Source organism: Dromaius novaehollandiae, chromosome 17 (genome assembly GCF_036370855.1).
Source record: "Dromaius novaehollandiae isolate bDroNov1 chromosome 17, bDroNov1.hap1, whole genome shotgun sequence".
Lineage (NCBI taxonomy): Eukaryota > Metazoa > Chordata > Aves > Casuariiformes > Dromaiidae > Dromaius > Dromaius novaehollandiae.
The window spans coordinates 8,756,604-8,780,596 of record NC_088114.1 but is presented as its reverse complement, the minus strand read 5'-3'; the positions used below and the strand labels follow the sequence as shown (position 1 = coordinate 8,780,596).

The 23,993-nt window shown below is 44.6% G+C and overlaps 1 protein-coding gene across 22 annotated transcripts in view; it reads right to left on the bottom strand.

Moving 5' to 3' along the window:
* Nucleotides 1-23,993, bottom strand: part of FBRSL1 (fibrosin like 1) — a 553,713-nt gene that overhangs the window by 452,768 nt on the left and 76,952 nt on the right. The gene's annotated exons all lie outside the window — the stretch shown is intronic.

Below are 23,993 nucleotides of genomic sequence, written 5' to 3'. Positions count from 1 at the left end.
CCCAGTGCTGCTGACATTACGGTGACATTTAGGAGGCCTTCGCGTTGCCTTGCTGCCTTTCGTATGCTGGTTCTGTTCAAGGGATCAGAGGGACGCACGAAGACACAAGGGCTGCTCATTCAGACGCTGCTCACTCGCTGACCCGCTGCTCACGCGGGAGGCGGGAGCACAAAGCCACTCTCCGTGTCAAGTGTGCGGCTGCCGCCGTCTCCGCCGCCGGGAATGCATATAAATGCAAAGGACACCAGCCCCGAGGTGCCACCAACGAGGCACCAGGCTGAGGGACGGGGACGCGATCTCTGAGACCGCAGGAGGGCTCCTGGTAGTCCCCGTCAGCACTGTACTCTGCCCGCGCAACTTAAAGGCTTTTCCTCATTTATCGATCCCTGCATTTGCTCCCTTTTCTTCAAGCTGTTTCCCCACATCCTCTGCCTCCCCCCTCCCTTTCTCCGCTGCCTCGTGCTCTCCCTGGCGCTGCCACCAGCGAGGCCGGCGTGCGGGCTGGACGCCGTGGGCTGGCACGCTCCCGCGCGCTGGCATCACCTCCTGCCCGGCCGCGGCCTCCTCCGCGCCGGGCCCCAGCCCCGTGCCCCACGCCCTGCTCCTCCAGCGCCCCAAGCCCTGCTCCCCCAGGGCCCCGACTGCGGCCTCCGCACGGCCTCCCAGCCTCCGCTCCAGCTCCTCTTCTCTTAAAAGGCAATGGCCATTACTGTTTGGAGGGTAATACAGCAGGAGAGGGCACATATCAAGAAAGAGGTGATTTCCCAGATCACATTAAACGAGACACGACCACACAGTTTACTGTCCTGCAGATATTCGCTTGGCTGCACTTTGCTAACGCGCCAGCCCAGATGACCACCCTGTCTACAGGGCACAGATGATTCCTGCGGGGCTAAACGGGTGCCAAGTGATCAGCTGATGCAGTTACCAGGACCAGAGTTGCACATCAGTCCTTTTCTTTCCTCTTTTTTAAATGCTGCATCTATTAAAAATTCAGTTAAAACACAAAACAAAACCCCAGCCCCTTCACTAGTTATCTTCAGAATTCAGCTGTTTGGTTTCACTTACGGTGAGCTGCTGCTTGCTGTAACAGAGTATGGGACTTCCAGTTACACTTGCAATTAAATTTAAGACTACATGTTCTCTACATCATAAAAATTAAATACCACATACAAACTGACCTGTTACTTTCTGGTTATTTTCAATAGAAATTACACTGATACTAAAGCACAGGATTCCTGTTCTCATTTAAGCAGGTGCTTAACTTTAGGGAGAAAGAAAGCTCCAAATTACAGCAGGTCTAAGACTCATGGTACCACATGCTCTTTGGACTGTATATTAAGACACAGAGATTTCTAATGTTTTTGTTAACAGGAAACTTCCACGGGCTTTTCTTCACTTGTTACAAGATACTCTAGCCTCAATGACAGTTTTGTTTTACAGCTCCAACAGAAATCTCCCACTGCAGACAAAAAGGAAAAAAAAATGCACCTCACTTTGGTTTGCACCAGCAAAATTGGTTTGTTTGATAATTTGTTTGAACACTTGACAAGGAGCCCTTTTTTGGCCGTCTCTGGCATTTAACACAGGTACTGTCACGCTAAGACAACTGCAACACACAAGGAGAAATGCACACTTGAACAAGATCATTCCACAGAAATTTCAGGCGAGCTGAGAAAATTGCCCATCACGTTTTGTAATTCAAGGAAAATGCAGAGCACAATAAGTGCAGTTATTTAACCTTTCATCAAAAAAACTGTGAATATCTGATAATAATAAGTACAATCTATAAAGGCTTCAAGTCAACCCTTTTTATAAGCAGATTTGTAAGGTAATAAATTTTCCATGACTTAACGATCAGCTTTGCCTATGAAAGCCAATGTTGTAATTCCCAATTGATTGTAGATGTTAATCTTGCAAGACTCTTGTTCTTATGCTGTGATTTATTAGCTGAATTAATGACAGATTGCACTGTTTAAAACAAGCTGCTGTTTTACACAATAACCCAGGAAGCTCTGTCCAACTGAGTCACTGCAAGGCAGGGAGGAGGGGAGCGTGCAAGGTGAAACTGCTCCAGATACCTGAGCTAATTTGTCATATTGCCTTTGAAGCGCAGCACTAATTGTTTAACAATTAACCCTATGACTGAACACCAGGAGAGCTGAATGGCAGCAGCTATTCAGGCTCTCTGCAGAGCTTGGGATTCACAACCAGTCTCTGTGTAATTCATTCACGTTGAGGCATTCTGCTTTCTCCTGGAAAACAACAAAAGATTTTTTTCTTTTTCCTCTACTTATTCCCTTGGGTTGAAAGCACGGAAAAAAAATTCCAATGCACATTCTCTAAATATGTATGTGACTAGAAGGGGAAAACTGCAGAATAAGGACAGATCCAATTCCTCAGGCCTTATCTCATTGCTACCACAAAGCAAGTGCCTTTATGCGTAATAAAAGTTATAACCTCCTCTCCAGATTATTCATCCTCTACCTCTTCAATAATGTTTCCGGCGTAGTAGAGAATGGACCACAAACACGCTCAAACAATGCAGTAAAACAGAGGGCCAACATTCGAGTGGAAACAATGACAGTTCTTTGGTTTAGTCTTAGTCTGTAGGTTTTGTGAAATGTGATGCTGTAATAAACTCGGACCTTCTCCTGTCAGCTCTGCCACCGAGACACAGTGCAGGAGTTGAGAGCAGGAGCTGTGAAAGTGTGTGTGTGTGTGTGGGGGGGGGGAATCCATCACAAGACAAATGCTCAGAGTGATTTAATTCTGGTGCAGGAGCCCCATTTTCTGCAGTAAATGGCTCCCTCCCTAATTTGCTTTCAGAGGCATGCCTCTGAGGATCCTTCTGTTTTGCAGCGAATCTGAACTTGCTTCCGTGCTTCTTCACGAGTGCCTCAGTGACTGCAGAGCGCTAAGTGCTACCAGCTCCCATGCAGCCGCCACTCACGGCTCTCGGCTGCACTCGCAGGGACGACGGCCCTTTCCCCTTCCCCGCGACTCGCTGGCTAGCGCCGTGGTACGCCTTCAGAGGTGAGCGCAGACTTAAAATAAATTAAAAAATAAAATAAAGGAAGCAAAGCGATGGAGCCTTGCACAGCTGCTTCCAAACAGGTGTAACTCGCACAGAGTCACCTCTGAAGAGTCGCACTGAATCCCTAGGACCACTGCTGCGATCGGTTATTGAAAACTGGCCCTAACCATCTGCTGGTGGTCAAGCTCCATGATGTGGCAATCAATTACAGCTGTTATCTTGTCCTAGCTTTGACAGATGTTCCTCTCTTTCATTGTACAGTAATTACTAGTTAGCTGCCAGCAGGCTTCACACTTTAATTGTGGCTCTAATTTGAGACAAAGAGAGGAAAAAAATCGGGAGACAGACAGGGAAAGGCAAAAGCTAAGACAGCTGTGGCAATTGGAGCACCCATGCATTAAACATTTCTTTACAAACAATAGGTGAAGGCAACCAGTTACCCCAATAAGAGTTTAAAAAGCGACAGTTGAACACCATCCAAACGCATTATGGCCTGCAATACTTGGTCCTTTCAAGAGGGAAAAGGGACACTTTTCTTTTTCCTTGCCGAACTGGCTATGCTAAAAATACCTGCCAGCCTTCTGGCAATGTGTGGCTTCATACTGCCACGTACTGCAGTGCCAACTATTTCACAGTAGTGAAACTTGCATGGATAGAGGGTTTTTTTTTAAAAAAAACCTTCTTGGAGACCAAGCAACCCTCTTAAATTATAACACAGAGAAACTAATGCAGCAAAATGCAAGAGCAAATGCATCCCATCTCCTCACTACAGAGCAGGAGCCGGGCTTGCACAGCACCTGCTCTGCAATCTGCCATTCATGGAGCTGCCTTTCGAGAAGATGGTTAGAGGACAGCAAGTGCCCTATTCGATCAGACCAGGAGCCAGCAAGTAGAGAAACCTGGCAACTGGTCTCTTATGTAACCAAGGGCTTTAAAGACTCCTCAAAAAAGAAACCCAATAGCATTTATCTTTTCCTCTTAGCTGGTTTAGATGCAACGTTTTAGCCTGATTTCTAGAGCCTTATGTTCCTCAGTTTCTGTCCTGTACATAATGACATAGACCCCAAGAACAGCAGGCTGTACAATGCCCACAGCAACATGCAAAGACTTGCAGTAAAATTCTCAACAGTTGCTTTTTCCTGACACTCAACAGTCTAAGATGTGCTCATCTCCACTATTCTGAATGCAATGGAAATCTCATTTTTCTGAAGTGCTAAATAGTTAAAAGACTGCCTTTAAACAGGTTCCGGAAACCAAATATCAAGCTTCCACTGGAGGTCTAAACATCAAGTAGAAAAAGGTTTAAAAAATTGTGAAGAGCAATTCTGCAGCAATCTACCCAGGCACCCTCCTACTGGATGTCCAAACCTGCATTAGCTATTCTCTTTTCAATTTAATTCACAATGGACATATTTCTCCTGTTGAATATTTATTGAACCTTTCAGTAGTAGTTGGGCTGCGGTTCAGCGAAGTGATGTGCTTGGCAGGAGCGGTGGCTTACAGCAGCTCCCGTCACGCTCTCCCTTTCCTCCGATGCCCCCGTGCCCAGCCTCTTGCCACTGCACGCTGCCTGCTGCAAGTTGTGGCAGCACAGCTATTTCAACACCCATTCAGACCAGGAAACGGAGACTGGTAGAGGGAACCAACACCCCCATTTTACATCCAAAAAGCAAAACCAAAAAAAACCCCACACACCTCTAGGGAGGAAAAAAATTGTTGTGCTGGCACAACTGACACTGAAGTTTCACAAGACAGCGGAGCCAAACTACCTGCTCACCACCAGCGAAGTATCAGACAGTTGCCTGAACACTGGTGAGCGGGAGGGGAGCCAGACAGCTTCCACCGGGGTGGAAGGACTCAGCCATCTTAGAAACCTTACACCGGTACAGCACGTCACGTGTGCGGGAATGCGAAACGCGAAACTGCTCATACCAGTACTGCTGAGAACTGCTCACCAGCGAGACGTGCCCCTGGTTTAATTGGACACAGCCAACTGCAGGCATCTGGACTGGAGCTCGGGTTTCTGGTGTGCTCAAATCCACTGATGTTCTCCGTCCAAAAACTTGTTTGTTTTTATATGCTCTCAGATTTTACATTTTAATGCCACTCACTGACCTTTTTGTTATTTTATTTTTCTGTCATGATCTCAAGTAGTGTTTGCTGATTTCATGTTTTATTACCACCTTGGTGCTTGGAGCACTTCTGAAATCAAACTGCTGGAAAAAACCATGAATTTTTGGTGATTGCTGAACACAACCAGCCAGCTCCTGCCGATAACGGCAGTGTAAGTTAACTCTCCCTGATCATCACATAGCAGCTGCCAAGGGGAAAGGGGGGAAGGGACAAAGCCTTATATTTCTTTTTCCACGTATTTCTAGTACTGCAACTAGCAGAAGCAACGGCTCTTACAGAAGCAGAACTATGTGGTTCACTGACCAATGATTTGAAATGGCTTCTCTGCAGGAACTGCCATTTATCTGGATTACTGCTTTCTGAAAGTGCTATAAACATCTGCCAGACAACCAGATGTTATGCAGATGCGCGAGGGAAGTGGACTGACCAAAACCTTCCAGGGTCTTGCTACCTGACAAAGTAAAACCAATGACTTTGAAAATAGCATTAAGAAGTGTAATTGTACCTGGAATGTTCTTCATCTGCATAGTTCGCTTACCAACTTATGTTACCGCTTGACTTCTAGGTGTCCTACAGGCAAGTCGCTCTTCTCATTTGTTTCAATGCACTGGTACACCTCTCCAGAAAGCCACTGTCTCCTCAGACATTTACAAAACACCTTCCCTATCGATTGGAGTTCTGGCTGACGTCCACCACGCTATATTGGCCAAAGATCAGCGAATACCACCTTGAAATCTCCTCTGAGTAACCGTGCAGAGAGATCACCTGACCATAACCTCAGCACTATTTTTCCTGGAAGTACATCCTATCACGATCTGCTAGCCAAGCTACGACTGCAGGAAGTCCCACCACTGCCACACATGCGTTTCTCAAGGATAACCACACCAGTACAGCAAGCAATACAAGATAAACTCCACTGCTACCCCCTCGCGCACAAAGAAAAAAAAAGAAAAAGGAAAGAAAGAAAAGCCATATTTCCCCCCAAGGAGCGACTCCCTGGAGTCGGAAGGTGCTGACCTCTGATCCCTGCCTCCATCGGCAAGGACTCGTTAAATGCAAGGCAATCTCCCAACTGTCCTCAATGCTAAACAGGCAATTACTATGCTGATTGATTGATTACATTTCCCTGTCTAAATTATATCAGGAGAGAAGCAAATCATTCTGAAAATGAGAAAAATCACAGCCTGACTTCAGGCAGAAGTGCAGAGAATGGTTTTTGCTAATATGAATAATAAATAGGTGGAATGGAGTCAAGCAGAAGCCCTGAGCGAACAATCCCAAAGGCCGAACAAGCCACCACCTGAACTACCCCAGAAATCTCCTGATCAAGAAAAGGCAGGGCAAAGATTTGCAAATCATCCATGGCCACATCAGGCCATGACCTTTCATGGGAAATTAACTGGAGGGAAGAAAAGTAAAATAAAAAGGGGAGGTGGAGAACCACAGGTGTCAGAGACTGGGGATCCTAAAGTGCAAGAGAAGCACGTGCATTCCCAATACACAACAAAAATAGCACTGTTCCAGCAAAAACGCAACACCTCTCTCCTTGCTTTTTTTGCTTTTTTTTCCCCAGTTTGTACCTGCTGACTTGAGCATTCTTACTGCACTTTTGGTTCCAAATCGTTAGCCAGTGCCCTTGGTCTGTTGCTGATAGCAGACTGCTGCTGCAGATACGACAAAGATATCCTGCATCTGCTGGATTTTACAAAGATCCCGACTCACCTGCAGCAGCGTGGGTCGCAAAATCCACAAGGACTCTAGTAAGCTCCAAGACAAACAGCCCCGCTGAGCTCCTGCTGCCGGTCTGCTCCGGGCACCGAAGCTGTCTGGCCCGACGCTGTCGCAAGCTGCTGCGGCACAGCATGCGTGTCCCACCACAAGCGCACGATATTTCCATAACGATGCGTCCCAGAGAACCAGATCCCGCAGCCGGAGCGGGCGCCGCACAAGCGGAGCCCTATGCACCGGGGAAGGGAAAGCCTCCGGCGCGCTGTAACGCTCTTCCCTCTCCGCGTTTAGCCAGGCTTCGCTCTGCTATTAGCGGGCCCCAGGAAGCGAATCCTCCAGGAATGAAGCAATTGCCAGGCATCAGTTGAACGCCTCGTGCTTCCTCCTCCATTTCTCCGCTCTGCTTCAGAGCGGCAGTGATATATTCATGGCTGCCATCACACGAACCAGCTTGGGGAAAGCTGTTCAGTGCCGGTGCCGTGGCCCTCGGCCCAGACGAGGCTCTGGGCAACACCCCGTCTCCCCACTCCACCGGCACAGCCGTCCCCGTGCCCAGGCTCAGCCGGCCAGCAGCAGCTGCAGGCCCACGGCGTGGGGCCGGGCACAGCGGGCTGTGCCGAAGGGGGGACAGGCCTCCTCTCCCGGCCTGGAGGCGGCCCAGAGCCGTGCAGGACCCAGCTGGGGAGGGTCCCCCGCCGCAGGGGCTGCTCGGGCCAGGTCTCCGGCGGGGAGGACTCGGCCTCACCAGGCTTGGCCCAGCCGCGTCGCGCAGACTCCACTCACCGTGGCCAAGCGGCCAGGGCCCCAGTTTCCCCCCGTCAGCTCCCGAGGGAAATGCTGACAGAGACACGCAGCAGCCCCATCTTCGAGGCCTTTCCACTAACTCTTTCCTCCTTCTGCCACACTGCAACAGGCACGGAGACAGTAGCAAGGGACAGGGGTCCTTCCCCCCCCCCCCCCCCCCCCGCCCACCGCCATAACCCCTCCACCCCGCACTGCACGGCACCACTTTGAGACCCACCGCGCTGGCTTTTCAACCGCATCCCACAGCAAGAATAACCTTCAGTTCTAATTAAGGGCTCCCTCCGTCACGCCAGGAGAGTCCATCACGGCTGCTTTGCCGCAGGGCATCACCATTCCCACCCGCTCAGCAGCTGCGGGAGAGCAGGCCCCGGGCGCCGGCAGCCACCGCGGCCAAGCGCACGGAGAGCCTGGGGGGAGGAGGGGGGCGGACCGAGCCGCGCTGCCAAAACCTTAATTCCTCCTCGCAGGACCGGGCTGAAGTGTTTGAAATAATTCCTTAACAAAAACAAAAGAGGCCGCCAAGAAGAATAACATTATGACAGCTGCTGGGAAAGCCACCAGCGGGCTGAAACCGGCCGCTGCGCAGCTCCCGGCCCCTTCGCCGCGGCTCGCGGGAAGGGAGGGATTTCAGTATCCCAAGCCACAGCCTGCGCTTTTCATGCGCTTTCCCCTTTCTCCCAAAGCTGTCCTGGCTCACACACGCCACTCTCCTGTTTCGAGATAACTGGAAAGTGGATAAATTCAGCAGTGCCACACTACACAGGCGTGAGCGCTGCCGGCTCGGCCGCCCGCCCACACACACATGAGAGTAACCTGCTTCTTCAGAAATCTTCATCCTCTTCAAGGCCCAAAGCTTTGCTAACACTGTATTTCAGAACAGACTCACTTGCTGCAAGCATGGCCCAGCTAAAAGTTTCCCCATCGAAGAGAGAAAACCAGCCCGTGCAATCATTATAAAATATTAAATAGAATTTCAAATGAAATTAAGTTTAATTATGTATAGATAGTGACAGGTATGTGCTTTTAAAAGAACAGATGTTACACCGATGACGCTCAACGTAAAGAAAACAACAAAAGCCCCCCAGTGCTTCAGAAAACGTCTTATGAAGTACCCAAGCATACCACTACCCCCACCTTTAACCAACTATCAGTTAGGGTTAGTTTCTTACTTTGGTATAGCAACCCTGCCCCCCACTTCCCTCTATGGGTTTTTTTTCTTCTTCTTCTTTAAATGTAGAGAAAGAGCTGAAAGATTTCCAGAGGTGACTTCCCAGATAATCCCCCCCACCCTAGCTTGTGCGCAGGGGCAGAACATGCCAGGAATCTCTGTCCCGCCTTGTACTTGCGCCTGGTCTGATGTTTTTCAGGAAGCAGTTGATCTGGCCTGCAGGATATGAAAACCAAGGTCAACCACATCACTGGATGGCTGGTAAGAAATGAAAATAACAACATGTCTGAAGGGGGGGCCAGGAGAATTAATCAGAAGGGGAAGTTATTTCAGATGAAACGTTGCAAAACGGAGAACACAGTGCTATTATGTTTCACAAAGCGATTGTCAGAATCAAAGATATTGCAGCACTAAGATAATCCAGCACCAAGGGACACGGACATTCCTAATGAACGCATTTACATACTGTTGCACGTGATAATCGCTTTTATTCTACTGTCCCTGGCTGCATTTCCAGATTCTTTGATTTCTATCCAACCCAAAAACCTAGCTTGCCCTTGCTCATGAATTCTGGAAGCCAGCATGAAAGTATTCCAACAGGCAGAACAGGAGCTTGTACGAATGTGCCAGCAGAAAGCAACTCTGTGCAAGCTTACTCATTATGAGTAAATGCTTCAATTTCTTTCATGCACAAGAGCAATGTCACTTCATGAGTCACAGGAGAAGTAAGAACAAAGAAGAAAAAACATCGTGGAAAGAGCGTCTTAGAAATTTGTAGTTATAAAAAAAGATTTTAAGAAACCTTCTGGCATTTTAACTTGCATTTGGCAAGAAAAAATTTGACTGCAGTTTACAGCAGCTCTGAACACTGCGTTGTAAAGTTATCTGAAAAACCAAAGCCAAATGCCAGCAGATGAGGAATAGCAAACATATCAGGACGCATACCTCTGCTCAGCTGCATCATCACTCCCTCTTTCTTTCACATCCTCTTGCTATTTTCTTGGCTGCTCTGCTTGACTTGATGAAACCAGAGACCCACATGTTAACCATGGGGGGACTCCAGCCTACTTGCAAACCCCCATCCTCGCTCCAGGTCACCCAAACACCGCCCCGAAGGGCAGGCACTACCACGAATGGAAAAGCCTACTGGAAGGTGAGTGGGAAGGTGGGAAAATCTCCCTCCATTTCTGTTCAGTCTCCCACCTCCAACAGCACAAGTCTCTTGCCAGACCCTGGCTGAAATCTGGCACCTTCGTCTCTTTGCATGCGGTACAGATGGCAGGATAGACGCGCCTGCTGGTGCAGGAAAGCGGTGCCAGTTCTCAGGAGGTGCCAGAGAGGGAAGGCATTAGCAGAGAAGGGTCACCAAGATTAGTGCTTGCCGCCTTGATCTCAGCCTTTTTTCCCCAAGATGGCGAGGGGAAGCCTTGAAACAATGATGAAAGGTTTGGGAGGGGGTTCTGGCTACTGCATGCCACCGTCCAAGTACTTTAAAGATTCCCCCTCTTCCCCTCAAATTATGCAGCCTGCTTGATGAATATATATATATTTTTTCCCCCTGAACAGCTGCTTATCTACCACTCGCTTCCCTGTCCATTCCTGTTGATTTAATTAACGTTCCTCTCAATATTCTCCAAGGAAACTAATGGCTTTGGTGGACACTGAAAGGTGCCAAGTAATTTGCATGTCCATTTCCAGTTAAGATTCCTCAGAATATTGGTGTCACCTAGCCTTGTTTTACAACAAATTAGTTTAAGCACATGAAAGTGTTCAGCTACTAGGAAGCATAGTCTAAATGAAAGGGATAATACCCTTCCTGCTATTTCCCTCTAACACTGCTAGCAGTGCATTCTCCGCAGTCTTGCACCAGACTCCTCCTTCACCAGGACCCAAATAAGGCTGCAGTACAAATAAATAGCAAAGCTCCACAGAATTTTGTGTTTGTTTAGTTTCTGTAATGTCTGCCAGAGCCAAAGAGAAAGATCAGGCTTTGGTTTTGACTAAGATATTAAAAGTCCTCCAGAGGCTGAAAATCATGCAAAGGAAAATTGGATTTTAAGGCACAATAAACATGTCTTTAGGAGATATTAAAAAGCCTTTGCAAAATAAAAATGAACGTTCATGTAAACCAAACACCAGACACCACATACGTCTTCAGTTGTAGGCCTGCAGGCCCAGGAGAAAAAACATATGCACCAGACTGGGTTTTCTAGAAAGGCCATTGGTATTTATGCCTCCACTCCTCAACCCTTCCAGAGAGGAAGATGATTCCTTCTTCTCCTCTCCCTCCTCCCACACCTAAACAACTATTTCCCACTTTCCATTCCCTCTCCCTATCCATGAAATGAGGAAAATGAAACCAGCTCCTTAAAAAGTCTCAAAGTCCATGGACAAAACACATTGTGCAAGACCCAGGTATTACCATAAAAACTAAGCTTGTCTAAGGCCTCAGGGATTTCTTTTGGCTATGGTCACATATCAAAAGCAGTCTTGAGAGCACCTTACACAGAACACATGCTGTGAATCTGTAAACTTTTTAGTGGCCATTTGCACATAAAAAAAGCATGTTTTAAAAATCCTGGAAGATCAAAGCACACCAGAACAGAGTTTGAGATAAAAGGAAAGATAACATGGTGCAAAGATCCCTAGAGACAACCGAGCAGTTTTCATGACATTTTAGTCTCATCTTCATTCCTCTCTATCTGAAAAACCCCAAAGGTCAATTCATTTAAATTGGTCAAAGATCTGCCAGAAAGCGAGAAAGACTAGAAATAAATAGGGATTGATAAACAGTGCACCTGAAAGACACTTTTCAGAGAAGATACTTTTCCTGTGTTTGGCAAGCAAATTGTACTCTTGGGGCTCTAAATACTGTTTCAAATAATTACCTAGATAGGTTTCTAAAAGTCAGCTCAGAGATGTCAGTGACCAGCTACTGCAAATGAACCTTGCTGTGGGATAGTGTACAAAATTGCTCACCTGAAACAGAAACTAACTCTAATCCTGTACAGGAACCAGAATGTCCTTCAAGTAAGCACAGAAAAATCTACCAAATAACCGAGGCTGTCATTCAGTAGAAATAACTTTCAGCAAAATAATCCTCAAAAACTTCAGAAATCCTGCAGAAATTACATGTATACGGGCAAAACCTGACTACACTCATGCAACTGCATAACCACGGGCAAAGAGAACATTTCATTACTTTTTGTGGTACTCTACATGCTTAAAGGCAGGTACAACGCTTGCGACACTTGTGAGAGAGGAATAGGAAGGAAGCTGGAAGCATGGAGACCGGCCAGGCACGGGGCAGTAGTGGCGTACCAGCCCTGGGCTGACGCATGACACACCATGTCTAAAGAAAGCAGGCAAATCACAACCCCTCCCTGAAAAGGGCTTGCAAGAACACACTGTTCTCCCTTGCAAAGGCAGCAGTTGCAAATCAAATCCTTTAGTCCTCGCTTTTCCAGACCCTGAATAGAGGTCAAAATCTGGAGCTGGACCACAGTCAAGAGTAAAAAAAAAAAGGTTCCCTAGCTCATTGATGTACAACCCCACATTCAAATTCAAGATTTTACGGACAGCTACAAACAATCAGCCAGACAACATTACTTCGCATTAATCAAGCCACTGCTGACACTTGACAGCAGTGAACACGTGATTTGTCTCCAATTTGTTTTCATAGAGAATATTGTCAATTTACCAAAATTAAGCTCTTAAGGAAACTCTGAAGTTCCTTGGAAACACAGACCTTTTGGTTTCTTAACAACTGACTTTGCTGGATTGCAGACAAAGTAGTTACCTCAATCCAGTAAAACAGAGATAGAATCATCATGGTTTGAAATAAATTTGGCCAAGATACAAAAGAAAACGTCAAGAAAGTTCATACACACAAACCGAAGGTCAGAAACCAAATGAGGGTGTAGTGTTTTTAAGAAAGGCATCTTAACATAAAACACGTATTTTCACAAGTTTTACAACTGATCTTTGGCCCTCTTCAGAATCAGGGACCACCTCTCTGAAAACTCCTCCTATGAAGACCAGCTTCCTGAAACGCATCACAATTTGATCACCTAAATAAGATACATGTGTTTATTAACACATCACTCAGTCACTGGTCACTTTATGATACTGGCTAGGACTTTTTGAAGCAGATGTCTAATAATCTAGGGAAGAACTGCCATTTAAATGGGGTTGGGGAAGGCCAGAGAAATGCAATAGGTAACTCAGTTCTACATATGCTAGAGGCTTGTAAAGCCAGAGGTAAAGGAGGGACAGGGAGACCTCCATGCAGTTCACAGAAGGTAATCCACTCTTTATCATCATCCATCTGTGGCTGTTAGCCACCTTACATTTTGCTTTTTTATTGCAGTAAGTAATACTTAATTCTTACCAGATGTTCATTCATCGATGTCCCCAGAGGTATACTTCAAGCACATTCACTTCCCCCTTCGCCTTTTCAAAACGGTAAAATCTACCAGCAAGCCTCTGATTCCTCTCTACCTCTCCATAAACCCAAAGATGAGATGGATGAAAAGATGAGACACATACATGCCTACCCCTTTCTAAGGATATGAAAAGCATGTGACTGCAGTAGGCACCTAAGTTTCTACAGCAGTGGTTTTCAGTTTGTAGCATGCTGAGTATTTCTAGGAGTCTGCAAAAGGTAACTGCAAGCAATACAAGCCAATCAATAAGTGAGGTCGAATTCACTTCACTGAGACCAGCACCTCAGTGATTACTTTCTACTTTATTTTTTTACAGGAACTCAAGAGGAAAAAAATTGAAAGCCATTATTGTATAGTAAAAGAAGTTTCAGGAAGGCAGTTTAGACCTATGGGAGAAACTATAATATGCAAGCCGTAGGAATCCTTCTCCTCTCTCTTTTGTTTTAAAAGTAAAGTGGGTGAACATGGAGTGTTTCTCTTGGAAATAGGACCAATTGGCTCAAACTCTCCAAACAAAAATTATTGAGCTTGCTTGGGAAAGCTATGAAAGTTGTACTATTACTTCAAATGCTAACAACATGACTGGGGTACTACTAGCCAAGTGTGTGGGTCATGCGGTGCTTTTATTTGCTAGTGAACATTGAGGGTAATTTGGCCCTAGGAACAAAAACCTGAGCAATGTTGTAACTTGGCTCCGAGGAGGCTCTCTGATAAATGCTGGGACTATATATTGAAAATACGTATTAAAAGTCTGCCCTGAATAAAGCTTGCTCACATATAAGCAGCTCAGGCAAGCAGAGTTTTTTCCACTTACTGTTCCTTTGAAACCAGGGTGCAGTCTCTATTTGCAAGCTCAATTAAGAACTTGCCTCCCCTGGGACGGGTACAGCTGAGATCCTTCCACCCCTCAACAGGCAGGCGATGCACTCAAACACCCAGGGTTTCCTCCCAGCCAGGCAGCAGGCGCAGCTGCAGTAACCACACAGCTCTGGCTATGTTTGACACCTCCACCTGTGCTGGATGCACAGTAATTCCACCCCCCTTACACTGCCAGGTCATCGGGCAGTCCGTGCCACTGAATCCACACTTTCCACTGCCATCTCCCTTCCCCTCCCCTCTTCCAACCTAAGTTGGAAGAGGTTTTTTTTTTTTTTTTTAATTACAAAAGTTTGTTTAAACAAAGCAGCACTCTTGGCCCCAGAGACTTTTTTTTTTATTATTATTTTCTTCCCATTCCCTTTTCTTGCCCTTTTCCCAGCAGAAATTGCCCTCACATGCTGCGTTTGCTCCGCATGGAGGAACTCCTCTTTGCCCCTGCTCACCCCTCCCCACCAGGGCTGCAAATCACAAGTTTTATGGTGCCCCTTGCACTGCAGCCGAGACTGAAGAAAGCAGGATCAAAGCAGCTGTGAATAAATAATGCTAATAATAACAGCAGTGTTATGAACATTAATTATTAATACATTTTAGAGCTAAACCACCATGACAGTCTAGACCACCCTGCAAAAGATGAGGTACATCTGTTGCAGTCTCTTCCACGAGGGCAGCTTTAGAGGAGTCAGTGGATTTGCGAGGTTTTAAGTGTCAGTGGCCTGCAGAAACCCCCCCGCTCACATAGTGTCCTGGGTAACAGCCCAGCAGCCACGGACAGGTTCAGCAGATAGCGGGGTGCAGAGTCCAGGAAAGCAGAGCTGGCTCACTGCAAAGCAGGGGGGTCACTGCTCTTTCAATCAGAATACAGTAAAAGTTCATAAAAACAAAAATTAAGGTAGAAGATATCACTAACATACCTTTGCTCAACTGTCACACACAAAACAGCAAAAACATGCATTTAAGTTTTCAAGTCATACTTAACTGTAAGTGTTAAGTTTCAGAGCTTTAAAATACTGCCCTAAGTAGAATGGGCACAAAGGTGACAAGAGGCACGAAAGCACCATGATAACACGATCAATAACTCCAGGATCTCGCTGCTATTTGTACAAGGTGCTAAACGCAACCAAGTCTCATCACCGTGACTTACTCTACGCCAAGTTTCTGCTGACATGGCTGTACCTCAGCACCACCCAGCTTCGGGGCAAAAGGGTAAACCCAGAGCACCGGAGTGCCCATCCTGCCAGCTGGACAAGCCTGCGTCACAGCCAAAAAGAAAAGATTCAGAGCAAACTGGAGGCCCTCCCGCCTCGCTCCCAGGCTCAGAGCACGCCTGTCTCCAGCACTACGAAACACGGACCGGGCTCCACTGCAGAGGTTCAACCTCCACGGCCAACTTCCAACACGTCCCTCTCCCCGTTAGCAATCTCCGTGTGTGTGGTTACAGACCCAAGGAAGGGGGTCGCTTTGCATCTCCCTTCAGTGCCAGAGCCCCCCCCCATTAGGGACTCGAACAAGCACTTAACGGCCCCGGGATCTTCGGGAGTAACATCTGCTGGGGAGGGAAGCAAGGGAGCAAGAAACCACCCCGTTCTTCCCTCTCAAGCTGTGGCAGATCTGGCCTTCAGGGTCTTGTGCAGATGCTCCCGAGAGACAAAAACCAAAACAAAGCAAGAAACCCGCACGGATTTGACGGGGAAATTACAGTTCAGAAGACAACGCATTTGCTGATCTTACAAGTCTTTCACTAACACGTTCCCCAAAAGGATTTTTTTCTACCTTGTCATTTAGATCGCTTTTTTGAATGGAGTCCCTAGGAATATGCAAATATGTAAGTTGTCAAGTAAAGCTGTGATGCTAGTCATCAACTTACACCTAATCTTATAGAAAAGCAAACTGACATTTAAAAATAAAGTCTGTGCAGTCAGAAAAAAATTACCGAGAAAATAAAATAAATACCTCCTTGAACACAATTTAAACTAAACATTAATGCAAATATTTTTCAAAATAGAAAAAACCTCTGTCATTAAAAGAAAATCAATTAAGCTGTATTCTCCTTTTTTATAACTACAAAGTTAAAGACTGCCAACCTGATTTTCCTGACTTTTGCTGATGTGATGCTCACCAGTCTAGTCAGTTATCAATGTGGACGCTGAAAACGCTTCATACATCTGTACGAAAAGAGGCCTTTTCTAAAGTATCAAAGACAGAAAACTAAGACCCAAATAGCTCTAGTCTACAGAGCTTTATGCTGTAACTCAGTTTTGACACAGGCATTCTGGCAGGTGGAGGGTAAGTGTAAGGCTTAATGTAATCGTATGGTTCCATCTACTTAAACAAAAAGGTGTGATTTTAAAGTAACACAGTAAACAGGTGCTATCTTCTGTGGACAGACTCCAAAAACATTTTAAACTGGTCAAGCTCAAGTCATCTTATAATGAGGAATTAAGCAGAACTGATACAGGATGCTCCTGCTTGGGAAGGAAGAATTCCTGCAGATTTCTAAGTCAGCAGTGCATACCCAAACCCCACGTTCACTTTGGCAACTTAAGGGCTGAAAAAGATGGATTTATCTTTAAAAAACTGTCAATTTCTAAGTAAGGGAAACAAGGTGAGGGGGGGAAACAAGATTAAGTTCAGTGATTAGGTACAACAGTGTTGTCATTTTCTGCCTCTTTTTGAGCAATAGGTTTTCACTTGCAAGGTGTGGAGGACAAAAATCTCAAGTGGAAAACAGCAGAAACAATTTTACATCCCTTTCAGCAAGGGGGTGTAATCCCTTCAGATGCTTTTTTTTTTTGCTTGTTTGTTCGTGAATTCTGGGTGATCATGTGTTTACTGGAAACCTTACCTGAACTCAAGACAACCACACAAAGATGGAAAGGTCTGTACTCTGCATAAACATCACTATCGTGTCAAGGGATGTTTGAAGATGAGGTTATCTAGACTAAACTTTCCATCTGCGAACATTAAAGTAGTCACCACAAAGATGAAATCTGCCACTACAGCACACACACTCCTTGGCTCTCCGCAAAAACAATTCTCTCTTATCAGGGCATCACCACAGACTATGCTTATGGCCAGGTCAGTAGCTGCTTTTAATCATTTTTATTTTACCCTCCTAAATAAAAATCCTCACACTAACTCAAAGCACACTATCTTTTTCACTTCCTTTTTTGAGGGCAGCAAGAGAGAACAAGACAAGAATAGCTAAAATATAAAACAGATGCTGTAACGTTTGCGATCTTTAATGTTTTCCAAGCTTTCACTACCATGTGATTTTAAGGGCTAATTATGAAATTACGGTCTACATTCAAAAGAATTTTCTTCCAAATCCAAATTTAAGTTCCTTGCAAGCATTCAACTCATCCACAGAGACATTTTACTAGGGTAAGCAGTCTTGCATTAAGAGTGGGCTTCTTGGCTAACCTTTCCCCCACCACGATCTGAGTCGGTCTCAAAAGTACGATGCTTTCTGATAATTCTCAGTCGCTAAAGCTGAAACAAAACAGATGCCAGTCTGTGTTAATATTAAAAGTAAGCTTTACAACCCTAAACACAACACAGTAATGATGTGGTATGCTGCCATTGGTTTGCCTTCCTGATGTTTGCATTTGAAGAAACCAAACTAAATCAAAATCCTCTGTCTTTAAATTGAACCTGACAGCACGAGTCTCGGGACCGGTCTGAGCTTGCACTCTACGGAGACACGGTTTGTGGGCTCACGCCAAGACAGACTCTAGTATGACTCACAAGCTTAAGGCTAGGGGAAAAGAAAAGGAACATGTATTAGAAAAGTTTTATTTTTAAGAAAAGTAGGATCTGCAGAAGCCCTGTGAAAAAATTCTGGCCTGTGACTTCACCTCAGGCAAGAAGATAACAAGCAACTCCTTTTACCAGTATCTTCTCTTCCTCCCTCTTGGATTCTCCACTGCCTACCCTTTAGCTGTGATGTTTCCAAAGGCTTTCCATCTACAGCTTTTAGCCTTCAGCTACACATAAATTGTCACTACAGGAAATGTCCAAGAACAAACTACTCTGGCTAGAGACCTATTTAACACCTCCTATCCAGCACAACTACTTTTTAGAACCAGCTTGCCAATAGTCCAAACACAGTCATTTAAGATGCACAAACAAGGATACTGTAAGGGCGAATGCAACCAGTATGCTGTTCATGCAACTCCTTGAATATCGTATTGCCGCGTTGCCAATACGTGCTTGCGGGTTCCAGTAACTGCATTTTATAAGCCAATTCGGTTATTAACAGGAGTCATAAGCTGCGAGTACACCTACACACACAGATCCCACATGTTCAAAACACAGGAAAGGAAGCCCAGTCTCTCTTAAGATGCTATATAAAGTTAAAAATTCAGTTGTACATGGAGTTTGCAAGGAAGGAATAAGGAAAGCACACAACCAGCCGACTGTGTTCTCAGTGGCTGCTGCCTCTGAGCTGAGGAACTGTCTTGACTGAAGCCTCCTGGACTTCGCCACCAGAAACTTTATCGAGCGCTCACAACAACGATCATCTCGCTTAGGAACAGAACTGGATGTTACCAAAGCAGTAACAAAGCCAACAGTTTTGAACATTCATGTTCAAAAGCTCTGGGATTGCCACATGCCTCTACCGTGCTGAACTTTCTGCAGAAATAAAGATGCTTTGGTCATTCTCACCATTGCAATCTTCTGCGGGGCTCTGCTCTTTTGCTGTAATTGCATGCCATCAGACCTGCGTACAGTAGCTGTCACACTCACACCATGAACCAACTAATTATGTCAACAAAGATGAAGCTCACTTTCAGCCCGGGAGAGCTCTCACAAATACTGACTGATAAAAGGGGATGAGGGGAGGAAAGCTCTGGAAGCTCAAAAAGTAATTGCGCTTATCAGAAGCGCTTTCCCCCCTCAGAATGCATAGCAACCTACAAAACCACGTTTAAAAATTCAGCCAAATGCACTGAGAGGTGAGCAAAACTCACTCAGGTAAGGTAATGTGTCATAAAATGACTAATGGCACCACTAAGACTCAACTGACAGCAAGAAGACGACAAAGAAAATATATTGCTTCATTTCATTTTCCCTCATGTTACCACAATAAATCTAAGGCAGTGAAACCAAGCTTTCAAAGCACAGAACAGTAGCAGAGAATGATGAAAAACAGCAAAATACCAACCTGAATCAGAGGAAAAAACATGACAGAGTGATAAGAAATAAATTTTACTTAAATCTCTGCAAGAACTTGGTTGTCTTCAGAATGATGCCATGCACGCTTCTGTGTCCCCACAGAAGACACCACGGATGTATGTACAATTACACTGCTGTGAATGTCCTTCTCAAACCAAGGTGGAGCGATCTCCACAGCTCAGAGAAGGTGGATACGTGCCCCATGTCCACTGCATGACAAGAGCGTGCCCATCAATGGTTATCACGGGTATCTTCTCAGTTCATGCCCTAATTTGTCCCACAGTAACTTATTCACACACCTGTGTGTTAGAATTTGTTCCTCCCCTTCTCCCAGGCTGAAGGAGGTTTCTGATCACCAGCCAGCCTCTGCTCCATCAGAGCCCCAAACCATTTACTTTTCAGATATATCAGAGCTCTCCCTTTTTCTTCCCACCTTGCAGAGATGAGATTGTCCCAGACAGCTGTCTATTTGCTAGTCTTTCCGTTATAATTTTAAGAAACAGGCAGCAGAGTTTAAAAGACAGGCGCATGAAGTTTAGTCACAAAGGTATCAAACTGCTCTTGGCCACTCCTGTTGCTTTAAAACATTAAAAATGCTGCTCCTGCACATTCTGCCATGGGGAGGAAAAAACGCACTGAGCTTTTCAATGGAAATTGTTTCAGAGGATTTGGCATGCAATGTTTTTGAAAGGGTCACAAAAAAAAAAAGCTAATCCACTGATTCCGGCTTGAGCCTAAATGTTTCTGTGAAAAATAACTGTGTTTGAAACACACCATGAATTCAAGAGCTAGGAAGTTCAAACTGAACAGACTACAAGGTAATTTACTTTCATGCCTTCCAAGAGGAAGTAATATGTTCTCAACTACTTTGGCAACTAGAACCCAAAATTCTAAATATATTTTCTATGAATAGTTAACTAGAAAGGTTTGTTTTTCCTCAGTCTTCTTTGAATCACTAGCAGCAAGGAAAAAAAAATATCTTTTACCTACTCATCAATTTAATAAAATGTCAGAAACATATAGGATTGCTTGCCCATGTGGATTTGACTCCATTATTATACCATATAATTTCAACAGCCTGTGGTTTTATTGTCCACAAAAAGCAGTAACTTACTGAAGTGAAAACAACAGTGGTATTGCATTTGTGGTATAACACCACAATATACTCACAAGCTTAAAGCTGAAACTTATTTGCGTTTCCTCATATGCAACAGTCATCAAGGCTTTTCGAAACAAACAATTTTTTAAAAACAGTGAATAAGTGAAGATACAGCTATATACTTAATTAAAAGAAAAATGGAAAGTCATCATATGCGTTAAAGGAATTGCTTACTTTAAAATGACTCAGCTCTGTCATGGCAGAGGCCAGCCAAGACTGATACTGTTGCATCAAAACCAGATTTCATTCCTTACCATCTCGGTACCACATACCTCTAATATTTATGGGCAGTCTGGCAATGGAGATCAGGCTATGACTTATCAGACTGCAATAAGGCAGGTTAACATGGAATTATTGCCTTTTAGCATAACCAATAATGATGGGTAATGTTATTTACCTGAAGAAAAACACATCACTGTCACAGCTGCAGCTCATTCTAGCGAGTATAATTTAGTTCAATCATTTATAAATGCCTGCCTTACTTATGCTTTCCATCTTAATTTCCTTGTACTCCTTTAGTACTCCTTGTACTAAATATCACCACACTTCGAAGAATAGTTTGGATGTCCTACATAATCATCTGCGAAGGTAACCAAAAGGAGGAGCACAGCCAACACAGTTACTTTGGCAATGCAAGATCCATCGACCAGGGGCATCAAGGCTCTCATCCTGCAAACGCACGCGCACGCCTGCGGCACGGACCGTCCTGCTGCCCTGCCAACTCACGCTCAGACTCACCCTCGCTTGGAAATGTTTGCAGAACAGACAGACACCAACGCGCAAAGACAGGTTTGAGGACGCACTTCAGGTACCCAATTTTTTTTTCCATCTCTTCCCCTCCCTTTATGCAGCAAAACCCAGTGCAAAGCAATGATTGCACTGAAAGCTGTGTGGTCCTCTCCATAAACAGCACACAAAGAATCACACACACCATTTAAGATTAAAAATTCATCAATTCTTCTAGCACTAAGCCAAACTCAAGACCCCAGGTTTTGCTCGTCCACAATAACAAAAGCTAGACACCATTAGCCCAGAAGCCATTCCCGGGCAGACACACAGAGCTGTTAAGCCAGACTCAAAGCGCTGCGGCTCCCAGCACACACGGGAGCTCTGCGGATCGCCGTGGTCATCGCTCTCTGCTGCAGCTTGTGTCCCCAGGCCCTCCCTCCATGGCACGGTTTCCCTCAAACAGGCCTGATTTGCACAAGAAGAAAATCACGGCACATCAAAGTAACAACTAGGCTTCAGAAAAAAAATTATGATGTTCCTATTATGGATTTCCTCTCCCAAGCAAGACTAGTGATTTTTAAAATCTTGTTTTTTACGTAACAAGCATTCAAGTGTTCGTGTTTGGCAGCAGCTGTATGGCCCCACCATACTGCCATCAGGGAAATGAGTATATCAGGTAAGCAGGCTGCAATAAATTTGCAATTATCTGGGGAGATTCATGTAGCAATTCTAAAAATATGCCCGAAGAGCACACTGTACTACATTTAATTAGAACAGCCTTCAAGATTTCAAGACTATCTAGCTATTATGTACATGGAGACAGGTGATTTAAGGTCCAGAAAAAGAGAATTCACAGGAAGAACAGGTGGATGGCAGGAGGTCGCTATATTAAAAAAGCACAGTGACAATGACTAAAAGGCGATAAAAAATTCTGAACAATCCCCATTGGATATTTCATTAAAATCTATAAGCTTTTTGACCAATTTTGCTAGTGATTAACAAAAGCAGCCCTTCAGAAGCCTGTTCATTCACAATCCCACTCATTTATTCTCTGTATGCATGATGTGATTTTGGCACACACACAGACACTTGAGAAGGGATTATTTTCATCTGCCAATATAGTTACAACTTTGCTAATATGTCTTCCTTGTCCACGATATTTCTAAGCAATCTAAAGACTAATGAATCATATGCAAGAAGAATGTTACTGGGCAGAATACCTGAGGCATGAAAAAAAGACGACAGACAACTGAACAATTAATTTTCCATTACAATTAAGTGAGAACATTTTCTGAGAACATTTACTCCAAAAGGACATTACTGATACTTTGTGTTCACTTTTTGTGAAACAAGCAAGGTCATTCACACTAGACCTGTTCATGCAAACAGAAAACATTTAGCAAATTTTAGAGAATAAACAGTTTAGAATTCATCTTTCACTTTAGTATGAATACTCAAAAAAAGAAAATTAAATTCTCACAGTTGAATTATTTCCAGACTTGAATTCCAGACCTTAACCGCACACTGGATGTAACCATAGGAGCCCGCATTGCTCTTTGAACAGGCCTATTCTGCTAAATGCATAACTATCATTATACACCACCATCTCATGGGATTGCCCTGAAATGTTCTCAAAGTGGTTAGTAAAATTCTGGCTGTGCTAAGTTATTTTCTAACTAACATTACTCTCACTTCTAAAAATAAAGATTGAACAACTTTATCATCTATCTGGAGAAGGGAGAAGTTAGATGGCTTTATATGACAGTAATTTCCCATTTTACTTTGATTCAGCTACCACACAGAGAAAAGAAAAGAGGAATTCATAAGGCAACTAATTTCAAAGAAAAGAAAAACCAGATTATATCCATAAGATATTTAGAAGACAATACTAGACTTGAAGCTCAGAATTGCAGCATTCAAAGAAAAGTGGGCCTGAACTCACTGAATAAAAACTGTGGGCCATTAAGTCAGTGGCAGCAAAGAAATAAATGTGCTTCAGAGCCCTTTTTAATTACTTTTACAAGTATTAATCCTTATTAAGTATTAATTAGGAAGTTTTTTTCTTTTTCCTGAAGTGCAACACAGTGTATAAAATACTCTCCAACAAGGCAACTCTTTAGGAAGAAAGAAAAAACAAAAAACACTGTTTTGCATGTATGTGCCTTCTTTGCTTCTTCGATCTGATGTTATCCCAGACTTTAATGGCGTTTCAACAAAACATCAGCTATGGTGAAAATGTGAACATCAGAACAAGAGGAAATGAAAACAGAAATAGCTATGATTAAAAGCTATGCTAAAGAATAAGCATTACAGAAAAGTAATGTCTTAGCCAAAAATAAACTCTTTATGAGCAAAAGAGCCGCTAACTGGGGCTGAGTGGTCAACTGCCTTGGCGCTCTCCTCCCCTCCATTCCCGCAAGGGCTTCACCCACGAGGTCTCACCAAGTGGGCCAGCAGAGAGGGACAGCAGGACACATCAGCCTGGCATTACCCAGCAATACGGCATCCACACTCTACAAGACAGCGCGTGGGGATGGAAAAGCTCTCTTTGACGACAAGCCAACCAGAATCTCAATTATACACAAACTGGAAGGAGAAAAAAACCTCTAAGAGAGGCAGGCCTTCACCCACAGCAGAAAGAGCATTACAGCAATTTTTTTTATTGTCAGGTACTTTCAGTGACTGAAGGATTAATTTGCCTGCTTTATGCATTCGATTTATTCATATACACACCAT